Source organism: Saccostrea cucullata, unplaced genomic scaffold (genome assembly GCF_032062105.1).
Source record: "Saccostrea cucullata isolate Sc308-1 unplaced genomic scaffold, CSIRO_AGI_Scuc_v1 ctg183, whole genome shotgun sequence".
Classification (NCBI taxonomy): domain Eukaryota; kingdom Metazoa; phylum Mollusca; class Bivalvia; order Ostreida; family Ostreidae; genus Saccostrea; species Saccostrea cuccullata.
The window spans coordinates 740,361-758,539 of record NW_026929981.1 but is presented as its reverse complement, the minus strand read 5'-3'; the positions used below and the strand labels follow the sequence as shown (position 1 = coordinate 758,539).

Below are 18,179 nucleotides of genomic sequence, written 5' to 3'. Positions count from 1 at the left end.
TTTATGTGGCAAGACCTTTTATTTGATAACAATTACTTTGACTTTTTGACCTAGACCTTGGGAGATTTTTGTACTTATTTAAAAACTTTAACCTTGGCCATAACTTTTGAATGCTAAGGGGTAGTGATCTCCTACTTCACTTATGTAATCCTTGTGAGAAGACCCTTTATTGGATACCTAGAACTTTGACCCTTTTACCTTGGAGTTTGACCTACTTTCAAAAAGCAAACTTTGAACATTACTTTTCAAGGGTTAGGGCTAGTGCTCTCATACTTTAAATATTTAATCCTTGTGACAAGACCTTTCAATTCATAGCAAGACTTTCGACCTTGACCTTGGACTTTGACCTACTTTTATGTTTTTAACCCTGGCCATAACGGTTACGGCTAGGGCTTCCATGCTTTACAGATATATTTTTTGTGGCAAGACCTTTCATTGGGTACCAATGACCTTGTCCTTGAAGATTTCCGTACTTATGAAAAAACTTTAACCTTGGCCTACTTTCATATATCACAATTGTATTTCCAGTGAGAATACCCTACTTTTGGTATCAATGTATTAAATTTGCATTTAAGAAAAGTTTAATCTTTGCTATGTTGCCATACGGGGGCATCAGTGTTTCACAAACACATCTTGTTTCTAATGGAGATAACATAGTATATCCATATTTCAGTGGAAAAAAAGTCTATGACAAGAGATCGCATATTTTTGGAAACCATTGTCTTATGGACAAGTCAATATTATATTTACAATAAAAATTCAATTGGACACTTAAAAGAATTGTGGAAGATGCATTATTTTGTTATATAACGACTGAACGAACAGCATTCAAATATAAAATATCTTCTATAAAAACGAAATAACTTGGTTTAAATATGCAAAACAACACTTAATCAAAGGAAAAGAAAACAAGTCTTTCTTTTTCGTAATAAATGCTACTTTCATAATTACCGACCTTCGTCTTTATGGAACGTTTCCCTCATCTTTCATCAGATTATCAATGTAGATAAGCTTCCAGCGTTATAAAAAGATAAAAATTGCATGCGTGAATGTATTTCAAAATTAAGGTTATAAAACATTTTAATATATGGAAAAGGTATATAAAAGTATGGATGAAAAAGCGAGACTTCACTGGCTTCTGCAGAACTTGAAGTCAGCCGTCATGAAGGTAAGATGTGTTATCTTGTCCTTTTCCTGTTAATTTATATCTTTTAAATTTTTTTTTTAAAATAACGATGTATATATTGATTAAAAAAATTTCTCGAAATAATGCATTTCTTTCCATCGAAAGCTGATTTATAACAGTGAAAGTAAGAAGTCACAAGCTAGTTTTATAGTTGTTTTCTGCATAGTAAAGCAACTTAAAATGACCTTGGTAGGAAAAAGTCATATATGTATGTAAACTTTAGACTGAAGTAAAGTGGTGCTTCCCCCCCCAACACAGAAAACGGGTTCTTTTTTTTTTGTGAAGAAAATCTGTGTGGGATATTTTTTAATATACATGACAACCCCAACCCCCCTTTGATCCACGTCTGTTTTGCGTTCACTACATGTAATGTACAAGGCTGTGTATCAAATTCAGAGACTTTTTACAGGAAATGATAAATAAAATGACACGTTCAAAATTGTTTTTTTCTGTCATCTCCGTTGCCAATGAAAGTTTCTGTTGTACAAAGTTCCACTTGAACACAGATTTAAAATACCTGTATTTATACATTTCAATTTCGTTATGTGAAACAAGAATATCTTTTCGCTTAAACAGTATGTACTCTTGACATCCTTAATCTACTTTTTAGAAGTGTTATTATAGTGTTTTAAACCTTAATATTTCAGTGCGATTGGATCTTAATTGCAACTTTCCTCCTCGGTGTCTGTTTTACTGATGCTTCTGAAAAGAAATGCGGTAAAATAAGATTTGGTTTTGGGAAATTTGACGCTAAGAATCAATGTTGGGAAACTGCGCCGACCAAGCCAAAATTGAAGGTCGGTTCTTACAGCCAATCTTTGTCTATCAGGTATAAGAATTCACTTTCCCCCCAACATTCTTTCACATAAGGCAAAAAAATATACTCTGCCACCCGACCTACCCTACATTTTATCCTAAAAGTTTTTTCTGTACGTTATTTCTTTGGACTATTTTCCCGTAATATTAGAGTCGACCAACAATATTAAATGTTTTCGAAGATGAGTCTCAGAAGTATTTGAATAAACAAAAACTTGGACAGATCTGTCAAAAAAAAGTGCATGATAAACGGCATTTATTGACAAATTTGCGTATAGGGTCAGACGGTAAAATGTAAGTAATTTCGGGTGACAGGAAACAGGAGTATATTTTTTGGCCTTATCATTGCCTTTTGGTCAAGAATCTAGTAAATGTCTTTAGACTAACTTCTTGGTGCTAGATCCATTATGACTTCATCCCCCCCCCCCCCCCCCCCCCCCCCCGTACTTAACGGTTGTTATAGAATTATGTAGAAAATAAAGTATTTGCATGGAATTCAATTTGAAATTACATGAAAAGTAATCCCGATACCTATATTAAATTTGACTTTATTGTAAAGAAGAGGCCATGAACATACAAATTACCATTTTCTGAAAGACTCTAGTCAATCTGGATACATTTTCTTCGTCAATTTTCAATTGGAAATGACAGTTTAAAATATGATTTTTCATCTTCTTTACTTACATATTATGCCCCGAAGCACCTTATTTGACCAATCTAAAGTTATAAAGCATCATAAAATGAATTTATTTCTCAAGTTTGATAAATCTGTAGGCATCTTTCATTTACTAGATCTTGACCTTAACATGACATCGCAATAAAGAACCGTAAACAAGATGCTGACGGACGTTTTTCATACTACATGTAATTGATATAGTCCATTATTAATACACTGAATTGGCGACGGATTTTCCCGTTATTTCCCGATCATGACAAGTAGCACACGGCGGTAGGGACCGATCAGCAGGGGATGCTCACTCCTCTATGGCACCTGATCCCATCTCTGATGTTTTGGAGGTCCGTGTTTACTCTGCTCCTATTTTGCATTGTTTTATGGACTTTTGATCTCGAATACTGTTCGTTATTTCATATGTTTTATCTGTAAACTGTTAATATACTGTTTTCTTGTTATTACATGTTATGTGCTCTGCATTCATTGAGTTTTGAAAATATTTTTTTTCAAATTTTTCTCTACCTCCCTATCCTATTTTTTTTTGGTCAGGGGACAGGAAAAAAGAGTATATTATCTTTCGGCCTAAACGGTTGGTAGGAATAATTTAACATAGGTATTAATGTAAATTTGAACACAATTCCTTGAAAATTTAATTTAAAAATATAAACAAAAATATTTAAAATGTTTGCATTTTTCTTCCATCTGTCAAAGCTGATTCGGAGATAATTAAAGCTCTCCGGATTGACAACGTGTGGGGGGATACATGTTATTGGTCAGTTTTTGAGATGTTTATTGCTGTTTTAACACTTGTTGTTACACAGCTTGTCCCGTGTGTCTGTAATAATATGAATTACATGATCGTTGAGCACCGTGAAGTTATTATATTCACAACAGATGTATGATGATTATAATAGTTTTTATTAAATAATCATTTGTAGATTAAGCTAAAGTTCAGACTTCCTTTTGAGCATAGTTTAAAATGCAGAATGGTATTGCAGGATATTTTTTTCTGATTTATTTTAACATGTACGTATCTGATATTTCAAACATGTTTCTAATTTTTAAAAAAATTTCTTTTTCAATTTTTTTCTTATCAAAAATTGATAAAAATACATGCAGTGTCCCGAAATATAACATATTAATTCTATATATAGTTAACATCTGTAATTGTTATTGTCTTGTTTAATTATTATATGAAAGGATATTTCAAAATTTATAATTATACACTTTAAAAAATTTAATTTTGGCTTTAGTATTATTTGATATCAAATATATTCCAGGAGAAAAATCCTTCGTGCTTTAAAGTGCAGACCGGGAATAAAGAAGTTTCTCGATCAGACTTCTTGTGACTGCCAACCAAGGTTAATATGCGTAAATTGTGTTTTAATTCTATCATAATTCTGCTTTACAATATAATCAGTAACTTAACTAGGATAAAACATTTTTCAGCAAGTTTTCTAATATTGACCTGAAAAACCTCTGCCCACACAGTTTTGAGTACGTAACAGCGATTTATAGAAACGGAAAAACGTGCTACGTTGTATTCCCACAACGGCAATGTGTAACATATGCGGACTGTGACACGATACAGTAAGTACTAATTATATATTATACATACGTACATCATTATGGTTATGCTATGCAACATTAGTCTTTATCTAATAATCAGTTCTAGACAGTCACCGAAACATGGCTGAAATATTATAAATCAATAAAAAATCAATCAATCCTTTTTGGTATATCTTTATTGTATTTCTTTACGCTTATATATCACAGGTCTTGCTCGAAAAATACGAACGTAGAAAGTGCTTGTTTGCCTGATCTACACCGTCACTTCAATGTCTGGGTATACTGTGCTAAAAATCATCGGTTTGAACTCGAAACCCTTGAGCTGCCTCAGTGCTGTACGTGCAAAGAATACAAACTCTGTGGATTTGGTGGTTTACCGACAGAATCTGCTTCAACACCAGCTCCAACACCAGCTTCAACACCAGCTTCAACACCAACTCCACCACCAGCTCCAACACCAACTTCAACACAAGCTCCAACACCACCTTCAACACCAGCTCCAACACAAGCTTCAACACCTGCTCCAACACCAGCTTCAACACCAGCTCCAACACCAGCTTCAACACCAGCTCCAACACCAGATTCAACACCAGCTCCAACACCAGCTTCAACCCAAGCTTCAACACCAGCTCCAACACCAGCTTCAACACCAGCTCCAACACCACCTTCAACACCAGCTCAAACACCAGCTCCAACACCAGCTTCAACACCAGCTCCAACACCAGCTTCAACACCAGCTCCAACACCAGCTCCAACACCAGCTTCAACACCAACTCCACCACCAGCTCCAACACCAGCTTCAACACCAGCTCAAACACCAGCTTCAACACCAGCTCCAACACCAGCTTTAACACCAGCTGCAACACCAGCTCCATCACCAGCTTCAACACCAGCTTCAACACCAGCTCCACCACCAGCTCCAACACAAGCTTCAACACGAGCTTCAACACCAACTCCACCACCAGCTCCAACACCTGCTTCAACACCAGCTTCAACACCAGCTCCAACACCAGCTTCAACACCAGCTTCAACACAAGCTCCAACACCAGCTTCAACACCAGCTCCAACACCAGCTACAACACCAGCTTCAACACAAGCTCCAACACCAGCTTCATCATCAGCTCCAACACCAGCTTCAACACCAGCTCCAACACCAGCTTCAACACCGGCTCCAACACCAGGTTCAACACCAGCTTCAACACCAGCTCCAACATCAGCTCCAACAACAGCTTCAACACCAGCTTCAACACCAGCTCCAACACCAGCTTCAACACCAGCTTCAACACCAGCTCCAACACCAGCTTCAACACCAGCTCCAACACCAGCTTCAACACCAGCTCCAACACCAGCACCAGCTCCAACACCAGCTCCAACACCAGCTTCAACACCAGCTCCAACACCAGCTTCAACACCAGCACAAGCTTCAACACCAGCTTCAACACCAGCTCAAACACCAACTTCAACACCAGCACAAGCTTCAACACCAGCTTCAACACCAACTCCAACACCAGCTCCAACACCACCTTCAACACCAGTTTCAACACCAGCTGCTACACCAGCTTCAACACCAGCTCCAACACCAGCTCAAACACCAGCTTTAACACCAGCTGCAACACCAGCTTCAACACCAGCTCCAACACCAGCTCCAACACCAGCTTCAACACCAGCTCAAACACCAGCTTCAACAACAGCTCCAACACCAGCTTCAACACCAGCTCCAACACCAGCTTCAACACCAGCTCTAACACAAGCTTCAACATCAGCTCCAACACCAGCTTCATCACCAGCTTCAACACCAGCTTCAACACCAGCACAAGCTTCAACACCAGCTTCAACACCAGATCCAACACCACCTTCAACACCAGCTTCAACACCAGCTCAAACACCAGCTTTAACACCAGCTGCAACACCAGCTCCATCACCAGCTTCAACACCAGCTTCAACAACAGCTCCAACACCAGCTTCAACACCAGCTCCAACACCAGCTTCAACACCAGCTCCAACACCAGCTTCAACACCAGCTCCAACACCAGCTTCAACATCAGCTCCAACACCAGCTTCAACACCAGCTCCAACACCAGCTTCAACACCAGCACAAGCTTCAACACCAGCACAAGCTTCAACACCAGCTTCAACACCAGCTCCAACAGAAACTCCAACACAAGCTTCAACACCAGATCCAACACCACCTTCAACACCAGCTTCAACACCAGCTCTAACACCAGCTTCAACATCAGCTCAAACACCAACTTCAACACCAGCTCCAACACCAGCTTCAACACCAGCTCCAACACCAGCTTCAACACCAGCTCCAACACCAGCTTCAACACCAGCTCCAACAACAGCTTCAACACCAGCACCAGCTCCAACACCAGGTTCAACACCAGCTTCAACACCAGCTCCAACACCAGCTTCAACACCAGCTTCAACACCAGCTCCAACAGAAACTCCAACACCAGGTCCTTTGTGAGTGCTTAGCACTACAAAAGGGAGAGTTTCTACAAAGCACATGTTTACCGTTTCTTATGCTATGTAGTGGTCAATAAAATCATTAACATTTTGTGAGTGATTTTACATGAATTTTTCTATATTCCTAAAATCTCCATAATAAAGAAATCAATTATTCCGTTCTCAAGTTCATTTTATTCACCCAAACCAAATTTGGTAGATGGGGTTCAAATAACGTATATACAATATATATACAAACTGGTCAGAGGTACATAATTTCTATATATCAAAAAGGCAGCATATAAATAAAGGAGGAAAGAGTTCAATAAAATTAGAAGGAAAATATATCAAGGAGGAGAGACAGCATCGTAAATTTTTAAAATAAACATGCATAACTGTTTCAACATTTTCTCGCTTTTGGTTGACATTAGTTCCATAAATTTGATAACATTTGGTCTGTGTGAATAATAATAACCCAGGTAATTTTTTCTAATATTAGCTATGGTTTTACATTCTAATACAATGCAGATAATGAAATTCATCAGCAGTTTGAGTACTGTTACAAAGTTTACATATTCTATCACACATCGATATACCATGTCTTCAATTTTCTACCGGTAAATGATGATTTACAGTACGAAATTTTATGAATATTTTTCTAAATTTAGGAGATAACTTATCAATATAACGTTCTAATTCAAAGTGTTGTTAAAATATTTTGTAGATCTGTCCTTTTGAAGAGTTATTTACGTCACTAGACCACTTTTGAATAAATTGATCTTGTAATATTTGTTTCACAGTGGCAGGTATCCATTTACAATTCATATTGACAGCTTGTTCGTACCATACATTTGATAAACCACACATATTGCATATTTTCTGTATACAATCTAACCATGGGTTTGTTAAGTTTCCATCACAATACTGTTTAAACATATGCTTATATAAAACATTTACAAATTTATTTTGTGGGCCGGAGAAAAGCTTTGCCCTATAAGAAATCATTCTACAATAGACAGAGATATACAAAGGAAAGCGACCAATTAGTCATCATCATTATATATAATACACGTATTGTTGTTTTGGAGGTGAATACAATGATTGAGAAAACAACAATAATTGTTACTATTATATATCTCGGTGATTAAATGATACAAACCCATTTACATGTAGCAATCAATACCAAACCTTTTGTTTACACTCACTAAAGACTTGGCTAAATGCATTGGACAGGGTTAAAATGAACATAGAGAAAGCAGTTGCATTAGAGTTTCATCAAAGGTCAACATGTCCAAAAATTATTTTACAATAGCTCCAAAACAATGTGAGGTAAAAGGTTAAAACTTTTACAGTTTATAAATATATATTAAATGATTAACAGATAGAAATTATCACTTGAAAACAAATATTGTATAAAATATTTATCGAGAAAAAAATATATCAAAATATTTGCATAATTTTAATAAAGCACCTTTTTAATTCTGTACTTTTAGCGAAAACCATCATTGCAGAAATAATATATGTTTATCAATGAAGGGCATGTTGGACGTGAATGGTCTTTGAAAGGCTCTTACATGTACTGAAAGCATGGTTCGTATAAAGACAAGACTTCTATAAAATCCGCTATTTCCAATGTTCTTTCGGTTTCAAATCTTAACATTTTATCAAAATTAACAGAGAAAACAACTTTCCAGAGGCAACTTGCCCTTCATTGATAAAAATAATTTTTGTTTGCAATGGTGGCTTTTCCTAAAAGTGCGGAATTAATGAAGTGTATTTTATTTTTTAATACAGGCACATCTTTTAAATAATTTTTCTTTCTATCTCTTAAGGAGGAAGGCCACACCAACTTTTCATTTTATAGATCTCTGAGTCAACTTTTTTAAACAAGGGTTTCAGCATTGAAAGGCCGACATTAGTTCTGAATTAATTTATAGTATTTATTTTTTTGTATTTTTTCAAAGAAAATTCAAAAAATTATTTACATCCAAATTAGATGCTTTCTTGTAAAAATTTTGCTGTAAATGAATGCATCACATGAATACCTGATAAAATATGTAAAGAAAAGCCGTATAGATTTTAATTTTTTTTAAATAAAACATATTTATGAAAATAAAACACATAATTTGTGAATATTTTTTAACTTGTGGTCCAAATCTTCTTAAAGCCAGTCATAACTGGAGAGAACATATTCTTTAATCATATTTATAAAAGAAATTGAAACGAAATAGCCAAATTTTAGAGAAATTATTATTTTTTTAATTTTGGCCAATCGCGATCAAAATTAAACCGATCCCAACCATAATTGTACAATTATTGGAAATAAATAACTTTTCCCATGGACACCAGTCGGATTAAGTGTTTTATGAGTAAAACATTATTGAACCTGAAAATAAAATAGATTTCTTCATTGTAAATATATGAAAGATTTCTTCATTGTAAATACATGAAGAGGCAATAAATTAGCATTTTATTCATTTTGTGTTAATTTTGATCGGGTTAGGTCCTAATATTAAAAAAAAAAATTCTCTAAAATTTCTCAGTTTCGTTTCAATTTCTTTTAAAAATATGATTGACAAATATGTTGTCCTTAGTTGTGACTAGTTTTATGGTGTTTTTAACCATAGGTTTAAAAAATATTCACAAATAATGTGTTATATTTTCATAATTTTTTATAAAAAAAAAATTAAAAGTCTAACTAGCCTTTCCTTTCATATTTTATGGGATATTCATATGGTGCATTCATTTACAGCAAACTTTTAACTCGAAAACAAACTTATTTGGATATAATAATTTTTTTCATTTTCTTTGAAAAAATACAAAAAAAAAATAATATAAAATAATTTAGAGCTAATATCATCCTTTCAATGCTGAAACCATTGTTTAAAAAGGATGACTCAAAGATCTATAAAATAAAAAGTTGGTGTGACATTCCACCTTAATCATTGAAATATTTACTAGTTGCTGTCCTTTATAAAAAAAAAAAGGACTACGATGTACATTATGCATGTGTTTCTAAACGAAATTCAACTAAAAAAAATTCTAGGTTTGGTGAATATTCACGTAAGTTCGTTCACATTTTCTACAATGATCTGCCTACTTTGACTGATAGTACTTTTACAGCAAAATTGTTAAATTGTATCTCCGATTGACCTATAGTTTTGTCATAAAAAATCGGGCTATTTTGATTCATGTAACCCACAACGGTTGACAGAGTGTTCTGGATTTATACTGAAGACATCTATCATTGTAAAAATAGATCTGATGGTACACGTGTAGCACAGCTCTAGTACGCATATCCCCCCTCCTCCACATGGTTGCTAGAGGCCTGTATCAATCTGTATTTGGATTGCTTTATATTAATTTTTACGAGCCTTGATGTACAAAACTGATGCCGGAGTAGACTTGTTTCTATCTTTTAAAACCTAGAACTTTTCGTTAAATGAAGTTATTAATTTAAATTGTTACTTCCTACTTTTTAAAATGCTTGTGCCATAGAATCAATGTTTATCTTGAATATGAAAGTATATGTGTAACAATATTAGAGTATGTCAATTGAATATAGGTAAATATAGATTCTATTCATTCTTATGTACATTAGCGGCCTCGGTAAAATTTGTGTATTTTATATAGCGCCTAAGCGGCCCAGTTTAGACATTGCCGCCATTGTTGTTTACATGCCATGTGCTTACCTACTTGAATAAACACTATTACACTCCACATGAAGACTTATACTGGTATTGATACATGGTGTCAGAAGTAAAGTAGGTACCGACCTTCGTTTTAATTAACGGGATTGTGTGTTAATTCACAGTGAATAATTGTTTCGGGAGTGCAAACGTGCTTGACCGAATTTCCTCGATAAGTACGTCCATGACCCACGTTAGTGTAAATTATACGAGTTGCAGCGAATGAGCAGTGAACCCAGTGACTTTAGCGAATATATCAGATATCTTTACGGAATGGAGGATCAAGTAGCAGCACCGGCATCGGTTATGCAGAGCCAAATACCGCTCCCGCCAAAGCTGGAGTTGGCCGGGAACGTTGCACAACACTGTAAATGCTGGAAACAGCTTTGGGACTCGTATGTCATAGTGACGGGACTTTCAGAGAAAACCAATGCCTACCAGGTGGCGACTTTTGTTACATGTATAGGCCCTGAAGGCCTCGAGGTCTACAACGGACTTCCATTTAAAGACGAAAATGAAAGGAATGACCCAGCAACCATATTAAAACACATGGAGGAGTACTGTGTAGGGAAAACTAACACGGTTTATAAGAGAAATGTCTTCAACAACAAGCACCAAGAAACGGGAGAGACAATCGATTCCTATGTCACAAAGTTGAGAAAGCTCTCACTGACCTGTGAGTTTGGTCAGTTAGCCGACCAGATGATTCGTGACAGAATAGTGTGTGGAATCAAGGACAACACTATGAGAAAAAAAACTTTTGCAAGAATCTGGACTGTCACTTCAAAAATGTGTGGACATCTGTAGAGCAGCAGAAAAAACCGCCGCACAAGTTAAGACCATGAATCCTCAGGAGGAAATACACACATTGAAAAAATCAACCAAACACAGAAACGGTGTGAAGCATAAGGATCATAAAGGAGGAGAAATACACCCTAAACCACAAAATACAAAGATTCGTACATGTTGTTATTGCGGTCAGCAGCATTCCAGAGACAAGCAATCATGTCCAGCATGGGGCAAAACCTGTGGAAAGTGTGAAAAGAAAAACCATTTTAAGGCAGTGTGCCGACAGCGAGATAAGAGAGTGAACTTCCTGGATAAGTATGAGCAATGTTATTCCGATGAGGAAATCCATACAGTAGAACAGATCTTTGCTACCAGCGCTTTGGAGCACCCGAGAAAACTGTTTGCTCAAATGAACATTAATTTTCAGCCGAAACCTGTAAAATTCCAAATTGACTGTGGGGCCACCTGTAATGTTATTACAGATGACCTTGTACCGAAAAATGTGAAGATACAGACGGGTCATCACACATTGAAAGTTTACAATGGACAACAAATGAAGACTTCTGGCAGTTGTAATTTGACCCTCACTAATCCAAGAAACGGGGAAACATTCAAGGAGAACTTTTTCGTTTTGAACAGTGGTTTACACCCAATTTTGGGCTCAAGCACAAGTCAGCGAATGAACTTGATTTCAGTCCAACATGACAATATTATGACTCTTGAGTTCCCCAACACAAACAACCACCTTGATATGGACACAATAACAAAGACTATGGAGACATTTTTACAGGAAATGGATGCTTTAAGGGACCTGTGCATCTAGAAATAGACGAAACTGTCCCACCTGTGAAACTTACTTTACGCCGTGTTCCAGTTGCAATCAAGCCACTTTTGCAACAAGAACTGAAAAGACTAGAAGGATTACAGGTCATTCAAGCTGTCAACAAGCCTACAGACTGGGTATCTAGCCTACTAGCATTCAAAAAGGCGAATGGAAAATTACGCATCTGCATTGACCCGAAACCTTTGAATAAGGCGCTCCGTCGGAGTCATTACCCTCTTCCTGTGATTGAAGACGTTTAACCTGATCTAGCCAAGGCTCGCGTTTTCACGGTGTGCGATGTAAAGAATGGCTTGTGGCATGTGGAGCTTGACGAGCAGTCCAGCTATCTTACAACTTTTGAAACTCCGTTTGGACGCTATCGCTGGCGCCGCCTACCTTTTGGCATCTCTCCAGCGCCTGAGATTTTCCAGCATCGTTTGGAACTAGCCATACAAAACTTACCTGGAGTCAAAGCTATTGCTGATGAAATTCTTATCTAAGGAGAAGGAGACAGTGATGCAGAAGCCATACAGGATCACGACCAGAAACTTGTCAGCTTTTTGAACCGATGCCGCGAGCAGGGAATCAAGTTGAACAAAGACAAGTTTAAACTGCGATTAAAGGAAATGTCATATATTGGACATGTTCTAACCCCCGATGGACTCAAGCCTGACCCTCGCAAAGTACAGGCTATTATTGAATTTGAAACCCCAAAGGATGTTGCGGGTGTGCAGAGGTTCTTAGGACTTGTGGACTATCTGTCCAAGTTTATGGACAAATTGAGTGATATGTGTGAACCAGTTCGTTCCCTTGTCCACCGAGAGATAGTTTGGCAATGGACACATGAGCAGGAAGAAGCATTTCGTAAAATTAAAGAGACAATATCGCGAACACCAGTACTACGATACTTTGACTCGAAAGAAGAAACCACACTACAGTGTGACGCATCAAGCACAGGACTTGGCGCATCCCTCTTACGGAAGGGACAACCAGTCGCTTATGCCAATAGAGCATTGACGCCTACCGAACAATATTATGCGCAGATTGAGAAGGAGCTGTTGGCTGTCGTATTCGGAATGGAGCGATTCAACCAAAACACTTACGGCCGCAAGGTACTTGTGGAGAGCGACCACAAACCCCTGGAAATTATACACAAGAAACCATTGGCTTCAGCTCCAAAGCGTCTACAACGTATGTTTTTACGACTCCAAAAATATGACAATGAGATCACATATAAGCCTGGCAAAGAAATGTATGTGGCAGATGCACTGTCGAGAGCGCATCCCAAGAAACAGACTACAAAACTCTGCACCGAGGAAGTATTCAAAGTATTTTGAAGATATCAACATGGTAGAATACTTACCTATTTCGCAAGCAAGGATGTTGAAGATACAGCAGACCAGTGACAAAACGCATGACTTACTTAAGCAGACTATTCTAGAAGGATGGCCAAAGAACAAGGAAAGTGCACCAGTGGAAATGCATCCATACTTTCATGTGTGAGACGAACTGTCCGTCCAGGATGGTATTGTGTACCGGGGAACCCGTTGCGTAATACCGAAAGCATTACGTGCTGAGGTTATGGGAAAGCTTCATCAATCATATTGGAGCTGAAGGATGCCTTCGTAGAGCTCGAGAGTGTGTATATTGGCCAAACATGAATTCCGAGATCAAAGATCTTGTCTCAAAGTGTGAAACGTGCCGAACTTATAAGCCATCACAGCAAAAAGAAACTCTCATCTCGCATGAGATTCCAAACTGCCCGCGGTCTGTTGTAGGAGTAGATCTCTTCCAATCACTTGTTAGTGATGACCAATACCTCATCTCAGTAGACTACTACATGTGAGAAAACACGGTTATAGCGAAGTCCTGGGGACCTGTGAATTTAATTCGCTATATCCGTAATTCGTTATATCCGAATAACGAATTCGTATAACCATATATAGCGAATTCGCAATATGAATGTTTTCCTTCAAGTGTTACTATCAAATATGTTAGGGTAGCAAATATTACAAAACATACCTTCGATAACTAAGGTTTTATTATGAATTGAATTTTATGTACAAATGCTGAGAGAAAATAAAGTCAGTTCCATTATTCAAATTTTGAAAGTTTTGAAAGTTCGTTATAAAAGATGTAAAACTCATTATATTTAACCTTAACGGGACCCAAAATCCGTTCGCTATATCCGTAAATTCGTTATAACAGAGTTCGTTATAACCGTAAAATTTAACAAAGATGTTAAGAATTTTGCCGGGGACCCAGAAAAACTTCGTTATATCCGTGAATTCGCTATATCCGTGTTCGTACTAAACGTGTTTTACTGTACAGCAATTTCTTCGAAATTGACAGACTTGAGTCTACCACTTCAGCTACCGTTATCAGCAAGTTAAAACAGCATTTTGCTAGACACGGAATTCCTGACAAAGTTATCAGTGATAATGGTCCCCAATTTACCTCCCAGTAATTTGAAAACTTCAAAGTCAAGTGGGAATTCGACCATAAAACATCCAGTCCGGCATATCCTAAGTCGAATGGAAAAGCGGAAAATGCCGTAAAATCTGCAAAGCAGCTTATGAGAAAAGCAAAACACAGTTGACAAGACCCATGGCTTGCGGTACTTGACTTCAGAAATACGCCAACACAAGGAATCGGAGAAAGTCCAAGCCAGCGACTAATGAACCGTAGGACAAAAACATTGATGCCACAGAAAGAAACATTGCTACATGTATCACCGTACGCGTGTGGTAAAAAAGATAACATCAAGAAAATGAGGAAGGTTAAGGATAGACAAGCTCGCTATTACAACCGCACAGCAAAAGATTTGCGAGAGTTGCATCATGGTGACACAGTGCGCATGAAGCCAACACAACTAAAGGAAAAGGAGTGGAAGAAAGGAACAATCATCGGCAAAGATGGAATAAGATCGTACAACGTACAAACACAAGACGGTACCTATAGGAGAAACCGCTCTCACCTGAAGGCCACGTGTGAGAAACCAAATGACTTCAACGTTATTCCTGACTACATAACTCCGAACGAACAGTAAGGTGATAATTCCAGACAGACTGCGCCGGGTGGGAACTGCACGAGACCTGATCAGAAACCACTGAAAGTGTTCGATCTCTACCGGACATACCGTTTGTCGTTCCGAGCGGAGATGTGTCACTGAAGCCCGAGGAACCGCGTACCACTCGTTCTGGACGCATTGTTAAGACGCCACAATATTTAGAGAACTATGTGCATGTGGTGTATTATGTGTAATGAACTGTTTCAGTATTATTTTCATAGACTAGTCAGTTTGTAATATTATTGTGTTCGAAATTGCATTATACTTTGATCTCATTTTTGTTTTAAGTCTTTAGGTCCCTGATAGGATTTTTGTTACTTCAAAAAAAAAAGGGGGAGATGTAACAATATTAGAGTATGTCAATTGAATATAGCTAAATATAGATCCTATTCATTTTTATGTACAATAGCGGCCTCGGTAAAATTTGTGTATTTTATATAGCGCCTAAGCGGCCCAGTTTAGACATTGCCGCCATTGTTGTTAACATGCCATGTGCTTACCTACTTGAATAAACACTATTACACTCCACATGAAGACTTATACTGGTATTGATACAATATGTATAAGAAAGAAATTCGGATTCGCCGATGAATATATAAATACACATTGCACGATATGGAGATTTAAAATTGCCTATGAATGGCATAATTATTCTAATTCGATTAGGGCAAATTATTCTACGGGCAAATTGTCTTAGGGATGAACTCTCTAGCATTCTCGCACATGCCTAGGCTGATGATTGTCCTTGACATCCGGTTTCACCTCGTTTATATATTTTCTGTTGGACCTCAGGGTCCACGCAATAAAATGTAAAAGTTTCAATTTTATAAACCACACAGTTTTGGAGCTTTTGTAAAAATGAATTTCTGGAAATATTGACCTTTGACAAAACCTAGGAGATATTTCTCTGCAATTATATTACAATCAATTCTCATAATAAAACTTTACAATAATTATCATCATAATGTATTTCAACATTATATATTACTGAATAATCATAAAACTATATGCATACGTACCATTCTATGGGAATAGGTGTGTATAACAGCAAGCAGCAATGCTCCAGATGTACAACTCATACAGTCTGAGTGATCTCTAAACAGTTACACAATATTAAACACCAAATCATAAAAATATATAACAAAAATATATAACAACGAGATCTTTCTGTTTACTCATATTTTAAAAATATCTTTCTCAATGATCTCATTTACTCAGGGTAAGTGCCTAGGAAATGGATCAAGAATGAAAAATAACTGATTGAACATTTAATTGAAATATACGAATCATATTAATATTAGTAATAAATTGTTTACTTACCAGAAGGAGAAGAAAGTCAGTCTCATTGATAAGGTCTAAGTCAATATGTCAGATCAACATAAATACATCTACACTGACCAACCTCTGGACAAAAAATGTTCAGAAAACCAAGAACCTTATGGAAGGAAAAACCTGAACCAATCCCCAAATAAAACACAAAGTAAAACACCACTGAATTAAAAGAAACATCCAACATTAGGCCTGGATAAAATTAATGATCTAAGGCCATTTCTACCTATATACACCAGTCCTGTTAACAGACATTGGTGAATGCACACTAAAGGGCTTTAAGCTGAATAATTATATCATTCTAGATGTGCATTTCAAATCAAATTAAATAGAATAAATGATAATTACCATACATGTATACAATAAATACATGTATGCATAGAAAATTAATAAAATATGTATCTGCCACATTCTCCCCCTGGTGTGAGAATGGCGTCCGCGCCATTGCCAGGACCCCGAATGTGACACAAGGTACTGTGTATTTGCATAAAAGAAACACAATATATACAACTAAAACATCACTTACTTGTGATAATGCTAATAAGGGCTCTGGATGTCTCCTTAATAAGGGTCTAGAAGGTTCCGTCCTTGACTATCTTTTCCAGATAGGCTGCCTTCTGCATTCACTCCGGATGATGCTGAAGGGACATAACGTAATCTTTGGTCCAGGTTGGCTTTACTTTCTTTCTCGTTGACCTTCTTGGCATTGGTTGCGGTGTACTTGGTGGTGAAGGCTCGGAGATATCATAAGTCTCGTCTTGGTCATCTTCAATTACTGGATCCTCCGGATCAAGTTCATCTATGACTGTCACATCAGACTCAGACTCCGGAAAATCATCATCAGGTACACTGATAGGAATAGGAGCGTCCTCCTTTCATGTGCTCCGGTACCTTCTATATGTATCACAGCATCTCCATCACTGTCGTCAGACTCGTCCTCATTATCTGTAATGTGTGGTTTCGTCTGAACGATCTCTTTTTTTCTTCTCTCCGATCTTATTCCTTGGTTTAGGTGTTGGTGGTGAAGAGGGAATCCTCGAACCAATAGGCAGAAGTAAATTTCGATGTAAAGTCTTGCATCTTCCTTCTCCATCTTCTCTCTTCACTTTGTAAACTGGAATGTTGCTGTTTGGTTGTTCCAGGACAGCATAGGGAAAATCCTCCCAGCGATCCGCAATCTTGTGTTTCCCTTCGAAGGCAACATCCTTTACCAACACTCTATCACCCATCTCTAAAGTAACACCTTTTGTCCTCAAATCATAGTTAGCTTTCTGACGAGCTTGGCTATTCCTAATAGCTGTATTCGCTGCATCGTAAGCTTCTGTAAGTCTCTGTCTTAGCTTCTCTATCTAAGCTGAAGCAGTCTTAGCTGTCTCACCATTATCCAATCCATAGACTAAATCTATAAGCAAGTTTGGTTCCCTGCCAAACATAAGGAAAAATGGTGAGTAGCCTGTTGTCTCATGCTTGGTAGCATTATAAGGCATGTACAAGTGGTCCAATGTACATGTATGCTTTCCAATTTGACTTCTGGTGGGGCTGTAGTGTTCCTAGCATGGAAATCAAAGTTCTGTTGAAGTGCTCAGTGACACCATTTCCCATCGGATGATATGGCGTTGTTCTGGATTTGGATATGCCTGTAAGTTGTCAAAGATCCTGGATTAATTTACTAGAAAAATTAGCTCCTTAATCTGAATGAATTTTGTTTGGAAGTCCACAGGGTATGATAAAGTTTTTAAATAAGGTATCGGCTGTTTTTAGCTGTCTGATTTCTAGTACGAACGGCG

General features: G+C 37.3%; 1 pseudogene; it reads left to right on the top strand.

The window, feature by feature from the left end:
* The first annotated feature begins 1,108 nt into the window (after nucleotides 1-1,108).
* Nucleotides 1,109-6,722, top strand: LOC134282652 (mucin-2-like; annotated as a pseudogene).
* The last annotated feature ends 11,457 nt before the right edge of the window (nucleotides 6,723-18,179 follow it).